Raw genomic sequence first — 17207 nt, forward strand, 5'->3', positions numbered from 1 at the left:
ATTTTTCAATATCCAATGTCATGGGTTATGTTTGATAGAACAAATATTATGATTATTTTTCATAATCGTCATTTTATTTAATTTAGAACACCTACATTGCTTGTTTTCACGGTATTGATTCAGGCAGATCAGATAACGCCTATCTTTGATAGTAACTATTGGATAGAAAATGGTCCTAACATTATTACTGCGCGCATAGGTAATAATACATGAATTGAAGTGAGTGGCTCATACGATTTAAGACCGATTGATGCGTTGCCATAGCTTGGACTCTTGCCAATTCGTGAAACACATTCCTACACCAGCGTCAAACATGATCGGCTTCTCACATCCCCTTCCTTCTGTGCTTTCATATATTTAACTCTTGCTGATTTGTGATACACATGTCCTGAATGGCGCCAAACATCATTTTTTTTTTATTGATTTCGGCCAAACATTAATTGAAGTTTGGATCATAACTCTTATATAAGACATCCTCCTAAATTGCTATGATTCACATGATGGCGTTGAATACTTATGTGTAAGTATTTTTAATTATGCTCCTTAACATATATATGGCGTTGAATACTTATGTGTAAGTATTTTTAATTATGCTCCTTAACATATATAGACCGTAGCAGGACCAACGAGTTTGCCTATAACTCCACTATAATTATAATAAAATTGTCTAAACTTTGGGTCCAGCCAACATATATTTGTTTTGGGTTTCATCTCAAAAAAGCTTCATACTTAGGATTGGCAAAAGTTGACCTGACCTGATGATCCAACCTGAAACTGATCTTAAAAATCCGGGTTTAGGTTGAGATTTCCGACCTGAAATATAAAATAGGTCGACCCAATCCGACCTGGAAAATATAATGGGTTAGGTTCGGATTGACTTTTTGAACCTGAAAATAACCCGAATAACCAGATTTAGAGGTCGGATTATTTCTAAGTCGGTTCAATTTGAAATTAACCCTGACATTTATAACTTATACAACCTATATTTTGTTATTCTTATTTTTATTAGGTCCATCCCATTCTGGATCACCTAAATTTCATGTCATTAACACATACTTTCATAATTTAGCGTGTATAGTTGAATTCCATTTTAGGTCATTTTGGGGTCAACCTGAAATTGATAAGGTCGGGTTTGAGTTATGATTTTCGACCTGAAATTAGAATTAGGTCGGGTTTGGGGTAGGGGTAATTGACTTGAAATATAAATCAGGTCAACCTGAAACTGGCCCAACCTGACCTGATTGCCAGCCCTACTCATACTAATGAAGTAGGTTTAAACTAGGTAACTCTCGTTGAAAGTGCTCCTGAAATTATAGGAACAATTCTTAGTTAAGAGTAGTTGAGTAGTTCCTAAGGTCTAGCAATATGTTAGTGGGTTGTTCATTAAATAATTTAGCATGTGTTAGTTCCATGTTGTTATATAGTATAGGAGCGGGTCTCATGCATTAAGCTACTACCTAGTCATGTGCCTAGATTTTATTTGTTGGTTTATTACTAAGCTTATTTAAGGCCTCATGTTGGTTCATTAATTAAGAGTTTTGCTAAATGACGATCTATTTTTTTCCTACTAACGTCCTGTATTTTTGTATAAAAATACGAGCGTATATCCTTCTCTTTCCCCTCTATTTCCCATTCCCTCACTCATTCCCCTTCCACCCCCCTCCATTCCTCCTCACCTCTTCCATTCCCTCTCATCTTTCACACTCTCTCTCTCTCTCTCATCCCTTCCATTTCTTCATTGAAGGACTACAAGATTTCAAAATTTTTCGACAAGTTCACATTTTCCAACAAACTTCAAGTTTTTTTACCATCTCGCTATATTACGGGAAAACGCTAATTAAATAAAAAAAATTCAAATAAAACGGATATAATGCATGTATTGAACCTGGCGCTTCGAACAACTTAGCACGAGCTTCTTGGTCCTTATTTTGGCCAATTTCATTTAGCTTTATTAGAACATATGAGAATAGAAGAAAATTTAGAAATTGATTTGAATGCCAAAAAATTGCCCAGGCGCCTAAAATAGGTGCCCAACCACATGTATAGTCGGTTAAAATATGCGCCCAACCACAGGTACATGCGCCTAAAATAGACACTCAACCACAGGTACATACGCCTAAAATAGGCGCCTATACCTGTGGTTTGACGCCTATTTTAGGCACTTGAGCACTTTTTCAGCATTTTCAAGTCATTATAGTCCATTTTTTTATTAAATGAATTATAAAATTTAATTAATATTAATAACGCAATAATGTGCCGAAAAGTTGCATGTAATGTAAACGAAAAGGTTGCCGGAGATGTTGTCGGAGGAGTGATAGCGTGATAATGCCATTCAACCTCCTTTAATGTGTGATGAGAGAGAGTGACCGGAAAATTGGTCGGAGGAGTGGTCGGAGGAGTCCTTGGATGATGAGAGAGTGTGAGGAAGTATGAGAGTGAGAGTGTATGAGAGTGAGAGAGTGAGGGAATGTATATGAGTATAAATACATAAGAAGTATGTATACATGTCGTCAATAAAAAATAGACATTTAGCAACCAAGTATATTAATGGAGTAGAATATAATGCATGGTTAATCTATTATGAATGGTGAATCTGCTGTTGGCATCAAGTATAAGGATGGAATTTTCATTCCTGGTTATATGAGAGGTCTACATTTATCTATCAAAAGCTGAATACTAGTTCCTCATCGAGCGTGCTACTGCATAGTTAGAAAAAAGAGAAGAACAGACGAGAGGAAAGAAATGGCAGAGAAGAGACTGAGAAAAATCGTAGAGGAGAGACAGGGAATCAAAGGGGATGATCTAATTTTTGAAGTCATGTGCTGATCTAATAAACTCACGTGACAATAACCTACTACAATATGTTGTTTTTCTGCTAGGCCTTATTAAGTCCTAAGAGGTCAGAGTTGGGTCCTCAGGAGAATTAATTTAGTTAGATTTTATTTAGGGTATGAAAAATATATTAAAATGTAAGTTTTTTTAATTCTTTCCAGGTTTCTCTTTTTTCTCCTCTAAAAGTTCTACAAATGGAACCTATAAATGACAATGTCGAATAGTTGATCCCTCTAATGTCAATTTTTCCTATTTTTTCATATACATTTAATTGAATTAGGTTATGTTGTACAACAAAATTAGAACTTATCTTTTCACTCCTTCGGGAAGGATTGTATCAAATAATCAATGTGACACTGTAAGAGTCGGTTTATATAAGCGTTAGATCGATCTCACAAATGATCATGGTTTGGGCATAGTAGAATTATATTTGATCCAATTTAAGATGTATAACTTCATATCAATGAATTAATTTTAGTCGATTAAAAAAAATCTTTTGTTAAATGATCACAATGTGGTACAATCTAGTACTTTTCGTAGTTTTAGTACTAGCACTATATGCATGCGATGCGTACGACTGTATATTATCTTGTATTTGGTAGGTAATTCAACAACTGATCTCCTTTTAAACAATGATCTAGGTTTTTATTTATTAAAAATACATATATTTTGTAGACGTATTTATGAGTAGTAGTTCAATTTAATATCATAGGTAATTGAGGTTTTAAGCATACTATGGTGAATACTGAATAGTGCTTCAATAAAAAGAGTATAAATTGATATTATCAAATGATGTATGTTCATCTCTTTAATCTCTATTATTATCTCAACTGATTGTGAGCCCGAATTTTTTTTGAATATTATCTAAGTTTTTTAATTCTTTTATGGTTTCTTTATGCATGTTATTTGAAATTGTTATTGCAACTAAGAGTTAGATAGTAAGAATCGTTGTAAATCTATGTTTTAATAATTGTTGGGAAATTAATTTAGTCCTTAGTTTATATTTTCAATTGCGAGATTTCTCTTTTTATACTTTTCCACGTATGTCTTTTTGGTAATGTAGAACTTTCCTTATTACTCATATTTGTAAATGAGAAAAAGAATTAGGAAAATTATTTCTTTATTATTTTTTGTGAGATTAAGCGTGTATAAGTCTTTTCAAGAGTGGACACTATAGCTCCCCTTGGCTTATATAATAGAGATATTTGTAAATGGGGAAAGAATTAAGAAAATCTTTTCTTTGTTATTTTTTGTGAGATTAAGGGTATATAAGTCTTTTCAAGAATGGACACCATAGCTCCCCTGAGCCTATATATAGAGATAAGAAGAGGATTACATAGATAAAATTACTTACTTTTTACATCATACAACGCAATACTGTTGCTTACTATATAAGCAGATTTATTCAAACATTACAACCTTACAAGCACATAGTAGCGAAATGAATATAACGCAGACATGCTCAAGTCACCTAGTAAGTAAATTATACCAACATAATAAACTTTACTTACTAAGAGCTGTTCTCCCCACCTAAATTGATAGTAATACTTCCTCCCTACTTTAAAAAAAAAAAAAAAAACAATTTTTATTTTGGGTCGTCACACAAAAAATCAACAATTGAAAACTTTACATTATTTTAGAATTTTTTGCCATAATTACAAAATGCCATTACTTTACATAATAATCTAATTAATACATTTCAAATTACCATTCTAGTTTAAGCACAAATCAACAAAAGCTAATAATTTCCACCAACTCCTCACCCAATTACTCCAAATTCAACCTAAATTCATCTATCACCACCCATCACCACATTCAACCTAAAATCATCCACCATGTTCAACCCTAACCACCACCACCACGACACACCAAGTACCACAACCAAAACCCTAAACATCGCAAAACCTCATGACAAACTGCTAGAAGCCCCGTATTTCGTGAGTTGGGCTCGATTTTTGATTTAGGGCATGTTCCCTTTGGCATAAAACAGCTGAACTGAACTGAACTGATTGGAGCTGAACTAATTGGAGCAGATTGAACTGAATTGAATTGAATTGAATTAAATTATATGTGATAAATAATTAAATAATATTTAAACAATAATAATATGTATATTAAATAATAATTATAATGATAAGTAATAATAATGAATAATAATAGTATTTTGGATATTTCTAAATGAGAGTTATAAATATATAATATTAATAATCATAAATTAATAATAATAATAATTAATGATAATAATGATAATTAATAATAATTATTTTATATTATTTGTATTAATGTATTAATACTTGATGATGATATATAATAACAATAATATCTCAGAAGTAAATTAATATTACTATTATGATAATTAGATTTAATAATATAATAATATTTAGTAATAAAATAAAGATTGTGTTGGACCGCGAAAATTACATCAACATAATAATAATAATAATAATAATAATAATAATAATAATAATAATAATAATAATAATAATAATAATAAGAATAAGAATAATAAGAATAAGAGTAGTTAGTAAAATAAATTATACCAACATAATAATAATATTTAACAAAATGGTTATAAAAGAATGGAGCTGAACTGAATTGAACTGAACTGATTGGAGTTGAACTGAACTGAACTGAAAATAAGGTGGGGAGAACAGACCCTTAGTAAAGGTTGGGCGGCCGATTTATTATTTCGACTTATGGGTTAGGGGTCGATTTCGATTTCGATTTTGGGGGGTTGGGGGCTTTTTGTTATGTGTAGAAGGTGGTGGTGGGCGAATTGTAGCGGCTTTGATTTTCTTGGGTTCGAATTGTGGTAGTTGCGATTTGCTGGGGTTTGTGGGGGTTAGGAGGTTTTTGTTAGGGTTTCGATTTGCTTGAGTTCGATTTTGTAGGGTTTTGTTTCATGATTTGCTTGGGTTCGATTGATGCAGTTTGATTATCTTGGTTGTTTTTCTAGTTTCTTGGTTGCGGTAATTGTGGTTTGATTTTCTGGGTTCGATTGTTGCGGTTTCTTGGTTTGATTTTTTTGGTTGGTGCGGTTGTTGTGGTGGTTATTGTGGTTGTTGCAATTGTGAAGGTGGTTGTCGTGGTGGTCAATGTGGCAGAGGGGAAGATGGTGGTTGCGGTGGTAGTTGTGAAGGTGGTCTGGTGGTGGCCGGGGTGGTTGGTATGGTGGTTAGTTTTACCTCACTTACTGTCTCCTCACAAGCCTAATCATAACCTTAATACTCTAAACATAGTCCTAATAGTCCATTAAGAAAACTCCCTATGAGTTCGTGCCTTCCACGATTGTTGTAGTTATTTTGTTACGGAGTAAGTATTTCTGACCTTGTAAGAGCAAAGCAAAAATTTCGTCTTAACGAAGTTGAATCTCTCTATATTTTAAAGTTTTGTCTATAATCAATAAAGTTTAATTTATATACGTTTAGATAAAATATGCACATTGGTTGCTTTGAAAATCACATCGAAATAAATTGTAAAATTAGGTAAAAAAAACATAAATGAGATTTGTAGAATACAATATATTATCCATCTACATATCAGTATACGTTAGACTATGTAAATTAATAATTACATAAAATCGTTATCTAGAAAATGTACGTAAGATTTATCTTTTGTAACATCGTCTCCAAATTTTCTAAAGTTAATGACAACATAGAAATTGATGATCTATAAAATAGACGTGCAAATGTGAGGGTCATTAAGAATGGCCTAAATGTTAAGGTTAGCTCATATAATTTCCCAAAAAAAAAAAAGAAATTCGTGTGAATTATTGACGAGAGAGTTCTTATGAGTTACAATGCGTGAATAAGCTTAGTCCCCACTTCGGTTGATGTTTGGTGATCGAGATTGCGAGAACAGCGCGTCTTGCGTGTGGCCGGCCACAAGTGAAATTACAGGTGTGGCCGCGCACGAGAATATGTGAGTCTATCAGCTCATTTTCAGGTCATATCTTATTCGTTTCTCATCGAAATGCTTTTGACCAGGCGTGGGAAAGCCACCGATCCAAATTTTCATCTGCAACTTGAATATTCCCAAAATATTAAGTGTGTTGTGAGATATGACCTTTTGAATTTGACCCTTATACACAAACACTTATAAACAAATGAAGTTACTCTTATGAACAGATGGAATCATTTTTATGACCAAATGGAGTTACTTGTATGAGTATATAGTTAATTTTAACAATAAAAGGTTGTCACTCTTATAAAAAAATGTGGTTACTCTTATAAGCAAATGCAGTTACTTTTGTGAACCTTTGGGGTTAATTGTATGATTAAATGAGGTTACTCGATTGCGTGATTTATTGAAGTTACTTGTATAAATAAATAAGGTTACAAGTATGAATTAAATGGGTTACTCATTGATTAAATGACGTTACTAGTACGAATTAATTGGGTTACTCATATGATAAAAATGGGGTTACCCATCCATCTTCCTCACAATTGTTCACAAAAGTAACACCCATTTTATTATACGAGTAACCCTATTTTTATCATATGAGTAAACCAATTAATTCATACTAGTAATGTCATTTAATCTATAAGTAACCTCATTTAATCTTACGAGTAACCTAATTAATTCATACTAGTAAACTCATTTATTTATACAAGTAATTTCAATAAATTATACGAGTAACCTCATTTAATCATACGAGTAACAAAAAAGATTCACAAAAGTAACCGCATTTGCTTATAAGAGTAACCACATTTCTAAATAGGAGTAACACCCTTTTATTGTTAAAAGTAACCACATACTCATACATAAAACTACATTTGGTCATAAGAGTAACTTCATCTGTTCATAAGAGTAACTCTATTTGTTTATAAGTGTTTGTGCATAAGGGGGCGACTTCAAAAGGTCATATCTCACAACACACTTAATATTTTGGATTCAAGTTGGAGATGAAAATTTGGCTCAATAGCTTTCTAACGCATGGTTAAAAGCTCAATTCCGATGAAAAACGAGTGAGATATGACCATTTGAAAATGAGCTGACGGACTGATGACAGCATGTCGCGCGCGGCCACACCTGTAACTTTCCGTGTGGCCGGTCGCATATAAGAATTTGTGTTGCGAGAAACCTATTAAAAATCATTTTGGTGCCATTCACGAGGCATGTCTATCACGAATTAGCAACGATTAATTTGAATATAATGAAAACATAGAAGGATGTGGATGTCTATATATATGTTCACTGAGCATCATTAATAATAGCACATAAGTATTCAACGCCATTATCATGCGAATCATAGAAATTAAGAAGGATGTCTTATAAGTTACTATGGCCCATGAGTACCTTAGTAGACCCCCCTTCAATTAATGTTTCGCTAGAAACCATTCTAAATTCTTGTTTGGCGCCATTGAGGACATGTCTATCACGAATTAATTTCACTACTAGAAAATGAATTATTAACTACAGGAAATTCCGTCGTAAACCCGTTGCAAAAGACTTACGACGACAGGATTCCTCGTCATGGACCCGTCACAGAAGGGGGTCGTCATAGTTGATTTTTCCTATCGTGAACCCGTCACTACTATAAATATATGCAAAGGAATTACCCATAAAAGACCTCATTGATCAAATAAGTGATTATTTAACGAAACACAAGTAATTTGTTAGATAAGAGGTCTCTTTATAATATGCAAAAAATAGCTACTTTCTAGAAAGGTGGTGTTTTTTTGGCAACTCCTAAAAAATTTCCAATATCAAAAAAACCATTTATTCTTATGAATTAAGTGGTTATTCTGATTTTATATCCTTTCTAAAAAAATTAGAAATTTCTCATTAAAAAAAAGAAAGAAAAAGCTAGTAGTGTACTTCTATATCTATATATGAAGACTTGCAACAAAAGATATGGTGACAACCGTAATTCCTTCATTTCATCTTGCTGTTACAACCGAACTGCATAGCTTATATATTACCCCTCCAAAAGGCTGTGTTAGTATGCTAACACTAGTGGTAAAAACCCCACATGATACGGTCAAAACTGGCCTTTCAGATGCGATTTTGGTCCGCATTAAGTGGGGGCACAACAGGTGACTAATCATTTCTAATATGGTCCAAAATCGCATCAGAAAATGATAGTCTGATGCGGTTTTACCTTAAAACTGCATCCGTAAATCATATTAACTGATGCGATTTTAAGATAAAACTGCATCAAAAAATGATAATCTGATGCGGTTTTACTTCAAAACCGCATCAGATAATGTTGAGTAATGTCAAAAAAAAGTGCAGAGCTGCAATTTGCAAGTCTGCACTACCACGTTTCATTGTCAATTTTTCTTTTCTTCTTTTATCTGTTGCTCAAATTTTGCTCAAATTTCGTCTTACTTTCTCGCAAAACTCAACTAGTACTCACTATTTCACGATAAAGTGCAATTTTTACTGATACTCCAACAACAACAATTTTACAACAACAATAAACAACAATAAACAACACAATTTTACAACAACAATAATAGAATAAATTACGAAAGAACGAAAATAAATTACGAATTAAACTAATAATGGAATAAAAAAAAAATACAAATAAATTAGTAACAGAATAAAAAATAAATAAAATTAAAAATAAAATCAATAACATAATAAAAACGAAAAAAATACAAAAAAAATTATTGTAAAAAACGAGAATATAAACAAAATTAAACAAAAATAACATAAACAAACAGAATATAAACGAAATTAAACAAAAATAAACTGAACAAAAAATACTAAAAAACGAGAATATAAAGGAAAAAAATGAAACGAAAATAAACTGAACGAAAATACTAAAAAAACAAGAATATAAATGAAAAAAAATGAAACAAAAAAATTAGAAAAATTAAACGAAAAAACTAGAGAAATTAAACAAAAAAATTAGAGAAATTAAACGAGGAATCACTAGTTTCAGATCTAAATTCTATTCGCGTTTCCTTCAATTTTCTTTATTGGCGCTTCTTCCTTCGATCTTCTTTAATGGCGATTCGTTCTTCGAGTTTATTTGATGGCGCTTGTGGATTCGTCTATTTAGGGTTTGATTGTTTCGATTATTGATGGGTTAGAGTGGTGGCGTGAATGGTGGCATAGTATGAGCGTGAGGGTGGTGGCGTAGCGTGAGTGTGGTGGAGCGTCTGAAGAGAGAGAAAGGAGCGTTTGAAAAGAGAGAGAGAGAAGTGAGGAGTGTTTGAAGAAAGAGAGAGGGGAGTGAGGAGAGGAGTTAGGGTTAGGACTTTAGGAGGGGAGTTATGGTTAGGGGAGTGAGGAGCGTGTGTGGCCCGAGGAGAGTTAAGAGCTTAGCTGGGTGGGCCGAACCAGCGTGTTGGGCCAAGGCGTGCTAGGCCAACGATTTTGAGAGAAAAATAACAAAAATTTGATGCGGTTCTCTAAACCGCATCAGATTTTTCTAAAACCGCATCAGATTATATAATCTGATGCGGTCCACAAGAGGACCGCATCAGATTGTCGTCCCAACTTTCCCTCATTTTTAATGTTGATTTCCGGATGCGGTTTTACAAAAACCGCATCTGCTACTAAGTGACAGATAAGGTTTTTTCCACTAGTGTAACCTAGGGCATCTAAACAGCATATTCCAGTGTCACATGATGATCACATGATCATTAAAACAGGCACATGATCCTAGGTTGATTCTAAGGAGAAATACACAGCTCGCAGAAGGAAAGTGGACAGAATACTTAGTCTAATACTCCTTCCTTTTTACATAGCAAATAGACAAAAATACTTGGTGCATTTTTATAGCCAAAGATCAAGCATTCGCGACGGGACATAATTTTCATCGCGAAAAATCAATAAATACGGGCCAATCTCCATCGCAAATGAACATTCTAATGAGCATTAAAAGAACCAAATTGAGTGATTCTTTCATCGCAATTACTTATATAACACAATATAGTAAAAAAGAAATGCAAATGCTAACCAATTAATCAAAAAGTTTTTTCCATAGCTACCAAAAATTATCATACAAACTCATATGTCAACACCAACACCATAAATTTAACAAAGTATGAAAACCAAAATCCAGGTTTCTAGTGCATGACAGGAGCAAGCTAAGATGATAAAAGAGGTAGGAGTATCATTTGCAAGAACTGGAAAACACCACCTCCTTCTTCTTCATCGAGTTCCCTCTCCCCCACCACCCCTGTCGAGTTCTCTCTCCCCACCCCCACCACCCCCGTCGGATTCCTAATGGTGACCCACCATCGCCCCTGCTTGCCCCACTCCCGCCGCCAAATCGAAGCCCCCAAATCATCGCCGTCGAACTGGAAAACACCACCTCCTTCTTCTTCATCGATTTTTTTATTTCAAAAACTTATTTCGAAAATGATTTCGAAAATGGTTTTCGAAATTGATTTCAAAATTGGTTTTCGAAAATAGTTTCGAAAATGTTTTCGAAATCGTTTCCGAAAATAATTTTCGAAAATGGTTTTTCTTTTCGAAAATGATTTCCAAAATCCTTTTCAAAAATGATTTCGAAAATGATTTTTGAAAATGATTTTGAAATTGATTTTCGAAATCAGTTTTAGAGAGGGGTGGGGGTGGTGGTGGGGTTAGGTTAGGGTTAGTTAGTTAATTAGGATTTAATTAGGGTTTATTTAGGGTTTAAATTAGGGTTAGAGATGTTAATTAACCCTAATGACTAACGGAAACTTGACACCGTTAGTCATTAAGGGCATTTCGTGCATTTTACTTAAATAATAAGGGTACCTGGTGCATTTTTTTAAAACTAGGGGTACCCCATGAATTTTGAAAAACCACAGGGGTACCTGGTGAAAAAACCCTAATATTATTATTAATAATAATATTAATTATGATATGTTGGAGTTTGAACTGAACTGAACTAGAATAAATATCCATTTATTCCGTCCAAAAAAAGAAAGCCTTACTCAACTTCATCAACTTATTAAATGAAAAAAAAAACACAATTGTCTTCTCACTTCTTCCTCTCATTATGATATCTTTTATTTAAACTCGCATGGCGTGTATATAATACTACTTATTCCCCTAACTCAAGGAAAAAGAAAGGAATAGAAAAGAAAAAAAAGAAAGAAAAGAAAGTAGTTGTAGTTTCTAATATTTGGTATAATTGGTAGATTTGAGAGGAATCACATATTTGGTTATCATTAATAAAGGAAAGAATAGAGAGGAAATCTATTACTATGGCCTTGTTTGGTTGTACATAGGAAGTCATACTTCCTAGGAAGTTATTTTTTCCATGTATTTGAAATTCCTAGGAAGTGTAAAATTGTGTTTGGTTGATAATGGGAAGTAGAACTTCCTATGGGAAGCTCTACTTACCTAGGGGGACTTAGGTAAGTAACTTCCTCCATTTTGGAGGAAGTAGAACTTCCTAGGAAGTGCAAATTCCCATGGTTTTGCCAACCAAACAACTTTATATACTTCTACTTCCTAGGAATTTGCACTTCCCACGATTTATTTTGTCAACCAAACAAGGCCTATATACTAAAAGAGAATACATAGTTGAGTTTTCCCCCCAAAACTATCCTAGGTGGCATGTCATGGTTAATCTAATTCCCGCCTAAATGTACTGATGATGTCGCATTTAAAAAAAAAAAACTGAACTTGCTTCTTCCTTGAAAAATGAAATCAGACTCATTTGTTTCCAATACAAATCATTTATGTCCTTGAACTTAATGAAGGTGGGGAAAATCAATCTACTACCACTGCTTTAATTCAAACGGACCAAACACTTCTCTTTCTCACTTTCTCTCTCTTAATTTAAAGCTATTATGTAACTCTACTTTGTTTTTCTTCCATTTCTAGCAAACTGGGTTTTTTTGCTACACTGTCAATCATTTCTCATGAGAATTTGCTAACTTTTATTCCCAGGTTTGTTTCCTCTAATATTTTTAGTTTTATAGAACAATAATAAGCTTTCTTACCTTTTTTTAATTCCTTCTGTTATTTTGCTTTCATTTTCTCATCATATGTTTGTTTTATGCTCTGTGACAAACTTTGGCTTTAATTTTCATGTTTTTTTTTTGTTTGGTGTAAATGAAAGAATAATAAATACAATGATGTAAACCGTATTGGATTTCAGATCTTGCACATTTCTCTATCCTTCTTCATTCTCTATTGCTCAAACTTGAAAGTTGAAACCCGAAAAAAATATTGTAATGTGTCTTCTTTAATTAAACTTTTCATTAAATATAATCTTTATATTACTCATTCATCTTTGATGCTGATAGTATTGAGATCTGTTGCTAAATTCACACGGGTGAATGGTGAAATGACGAAGATAATGTTGAAGCTCAGGTAATTGTTTTATAATTTGTTTTGATGGCAGATGGTATTGATATCTAATTTCTTATGTTTTGTTTGTTCTCCCTTCATCTACATTCAATTTGTAAGGGAGTACTGCGTAATGATGGTGGGCACTTTATCTGCCTTTTTTCCTCTCCCATTCCTCCCTTGGAAGTTCGAATGGTGTGGCTGACTCATTGGCTAAACAAGGATTAAGGAGGAATGATGAATTTGTGGCTTGGTGTTAAAGCCTACTTCAGCGCAAACATGAAATAGTAACTGGACAAAAAATGTAATTTCATTTCTCTTGTGGTTGAGGAACTCTGATTTGTCTACTAACTATGTAATAGATCCTGTTCTTGATCTTATTCAGCCTTCGAGCTTTAATAAAATTGCTCCAATTATCAAAAAAAAAAAAAATCTACATTCAATTTTTGTAGAAATTTATCATCTGAATAACCAATCTAAACTTTTAGTTTTTCTTTGCATTTATCTGTTCCAATTATTCTTTTGGGTTGTTTGGTCATCAAGGTCAGTTTTTGAGATTTTCATTTTGATTTTCAATGTATAGTTTTTCACAAATAAAGTAAGAAGCTTATTTTCAGGAGAAGAGATAATAAGACAATGACACCAATTAGTCTGTTTTCGTTTTAAATTTGGTTATAAAATGTAATATAATGTAGTTCATAATATAAGTTTGGTTATAAAATGTAATCTAATGTAGTTCATAATATAAGTTTGGTTATAAAATGTAATCTAATGTAGTTCATAATATAAGTTTGAGCTACATAGTAAATAAGTTACTTCCTCCGTTTCGTTTTAAATGCAATAAATGAATATTTTATATAATCACAAATAATACTCCTTTGTTACATTTAGTTCGAAAAAGAGGAAGTATCTTTTTCGGAAACTTTGCTCTCGCTGAATTGTGTTTCGAAATAAGTTTTGGAGAACTGTTCAAAATTGCAAAAATTAAATGAACCAATATAATTCATCCGCTCTTCTTTTTGAGTTTGGGTGTCATTAGGTTCTAACTTCTACTCCTATTTCTTTCTGCTACTTTTTTTTTTTTGAAAAGAAAAACAAAGCTAGCTTTCTTTCTGCTACTTACTTTCTACTTTCTAGGCCATTTGTAAGTTGTAATGACTAATGATGATAAGTGATGTCCATTTTTTTTCCCTTTAGCTACTATCGGTTAGAATTTTTTTCCTTTAAATACCATTATTTTTTTGTTATCTAAGTTGTCTTTGAAAAAACATTACTTCTTTTAATTAACAAAAAAAATTATACTATCATATTATAATACTCTAAATTTCTTTCTCCTAAAATAACTGAAAAACAACACAATTTTTTTAGAGGGTAATGTAATAGGGCGAAATAATTCGCAAATTTGTATGTAGACTCGAGACCACCATCCACACGGTGATCTTGGATTGAAACGCACCTAGCAACAAACTAAACGCAGGGAATTTAAGTAAAATTAAAAAAATTGACAAAACAGAATTTTTTTTAAATTTAAAAAAATTGACAAAACAGAATTTAAATAAATTAAAAAAAAAATTACAGAAATCAGTGAAAATATCGCGGAATTTGCGGATGAATTTCACATTTATAGCTATAATTTTTTTAAAAAAAATTATATTAAATACTATAATATTTCAAACCCAATTCACGCCAATTCACAGTGATTCTTCACTATTGACGCCATGGATGGTAGGCTAAAGGTTGGAAACAAAAGGTAATTAAATATATATCCAATATTTTTCATCTTCTTTATAAGGATCTTGAATTCTTTTTGCTTTCTCTTCTATTGTACTATCTCGTGGTTTGTAGAGGATAATTGTGTAAAAGACAGTGAAAATAATAGATAAGAAATTGAGAACAAAGCAACGAAATCACAACCAGTGGGTTAATTTTGCATGACTTTTGCAAGAAAGAGGAGTGAATTGGATGATTTTGAGTTTTTATTTAAAGCTTACTGTTTCTGTCTAGAAATTAAGGGTTCTGATTCCTTTGCTTAGGGAATACCGGGTCAGATTCGAATGTCTTGAGTCCAAAGTCCGTACGCCGGAATCCTGCAAAAGTAATGGTTAGACTGCCCCGGTGGTTGTTCCGGGATCGCCTCTCCGACGCTCAAGTCAGTAATCAAGCTTAGAGAGATAAAGTCTAGAGAGAGATGCTCTGGTTTGTTAGGTAAGAATTCAATACCTTCTCATTGATGAGGGGGTTGAGTATTTATAGTGCTTGGGATATCCCAACTGTAGGCCAGCTGGGGGGCACTGACAGCTGGGATGCACCATCACAGGTGGGGCCCTCTGGAGGTTTAAGGCTTTATTGGGCTTGATTGTCCCTAGCTGGCTTAACCCAGGAAATAAGCCCAAACAATTAGCCCCACGTCAGGAATGGGAAACGTCGAGGCCTTGCAGAAGCGTCTCCTGTTCGTGGCGGAACATAGATAGCCCTGAGCTTGGGCTGACATGGTCTCCTGGAGGAGGAGGGAGGCAGCTTCCGACCCAGTCCCCTTGAGGAGAGAGGTGGCAAGTGCCGACCCAGTCTCGTCAAGGAGAGGGGGTGGCATGTGCCGACCCGGTCTCCTTGAGGAGAGGGGTGGCAAGTGCCGACCCAGTCTCCTTGAGGAGAGGGGTGGCAAGTGCCGACCCAGTCTCTTCAAGGAGAGGGGGTGGCATGTGCCGACCCGGTCTCCTTGAGGAGGGGGGTGGCAGTGCCGACCCGTCTCTTCAAGGAGAGGGGTGGCATGTGCCGACCCGGTCTTCTTGAGGAGAGGGGTGGCATGTGCCGACCCAGTCTCTTCAAGGAGAGGGGGTGGCATGTGCCGACCCAATATCTTCAAGGGGAGGGGGAGCTTATATGCCGACCCGGTCTCTGGGAGAAGAGAGGGGCATGCGCCGACCCGAGTCGCTAAAGAAAGGAAAGGCTTTGCTTATGCGTGGCTCGGAAGAAGGGCCAATGAGCCCCATGCTCGTCCGAGCCGGTGCTTTGCTCTTGCTAAGTCACTTCTTGGACTTAGGAGACTTGCTCAACCAAAGGGGAGAGCCTCCTTGGCCGAGTGGTTGGACGCGGCTCGGATGAGGGGCCAATGAGCCCCATGCTTGTCCGAGCCGGTGCCTGCTCTCGCTAAGTCAATCTGGGACTTAGGAGACTTCTCAACCAAAGGGGAGAGCCTCCTTGGGCCGACTGGTTGGACGCGGCTCGGATGAGGGGCCAATGAGCCCCATGCTTGTCCGAGCCGGTGCCTGCTCTCGCTAAGTCAATCTGGGACTTAGGAGACTTCTCAACCAAGAGGAGAGCCTCCTTGGGCCGAGCTGGTTGGACGCGGCTCGGATGAGGGGCCAATGAGCCCCATGCTTGTCCGAGCCGGTGCCTGCTCTCGCTAAGTCAATCTGGGACTTAGGAGACTTCTCAACCAAAGGAGAGCCTCCTTGGGCCGAGTGGTTGGACGCGGCTCGGATGAGGGGCCAATGAGCCCCATGCTTGTCCGAGCCGGTGCCTGCTCTCGCTAAGTCAATCTGGGACTTAGGAGACTTCTCAACCAAGAGGAGAGCCTCCTTGGCCGAGTTGGTTGGACGCGGCTCGGATGAGGGGCCAATGAGCCCCATGCTTGTCCGAGCCGGTGCCTAAGGTTTTGGACCACTGGCTGAGGTGACCGAGCTGGTAACCTTGAGCTGATGAACTAGCAATCTTGAGCTGGTGAACTTAATAGCTTCTTGAAAACCCAAATGCCACGTGGCAACGGTGGATTATTGGGGTGCTTGAAAACATGGTGGCGATTCAACTTCTGGTCATTTATGACTTTGTGACGATTGATATTCCTGGGAGCTGTGCTTTTGAACAGTTTTGGGCATTTGGGAGGCCCATTAAGGTGGCGAAACACAGGCCCGGTCCAAGAGCGACGCGGGACACGAGACCGAGGATTTTCCTATAAGTAGGGAGAGAGGGGAGAGATTTTGTCACTTTTACAATTCTCTCTCTCTCTAAATCTGAGATTTCTGCTCTTTCTCTCTCTACTTTAGAGCTCTTCTCTCTCTAAGTCCGGGTTCCATCTTCTTCGTCCGACCAGGTACGCACTTGTTTTGTTTTTTCACTAAGTTTTTCTT

At 35.4% G+C, this 17207-nt stretch overlaps 1 long non-coding RNA gene across 1 annotated transcript; it reads left to right on the top strand.

Annotated features, from left to right (window-relative positions):
* The first annotated feature begins 12403 nt into the window (after positions 1-12403).
* LOC125499494 (uncharacterized) lies at positions 12404-13574 on the top strand. The gene is made up of 3 exons (XR_007276366.2): positions 12404-12678; positions 13038-13104; positions 13201-13574. It is a non-coding gene; the product is annotated as an uncharacterized LOC125499494 (long non-coding RNA).
* The last annotated feature ends 3633 nt before the right edge of the window (positions 13575-17207 follow it).

This window comes from Beta vulgaris, chromosome 7, assembly GCF_026745355.1.
Source record: "Beta vulgaris subsp. vulgaris cultivar EL10 chromosome 7, EL10.2, whole genome shotgun sequence".
Classification (NCBI taxonomy): domain Eukaryota; kingdom Viridiplantae; phylum Streptophyta; class Magnoliopsida; order Caryophyllales; family Amaranthaceae; genus Beta; species Beta vulgaris.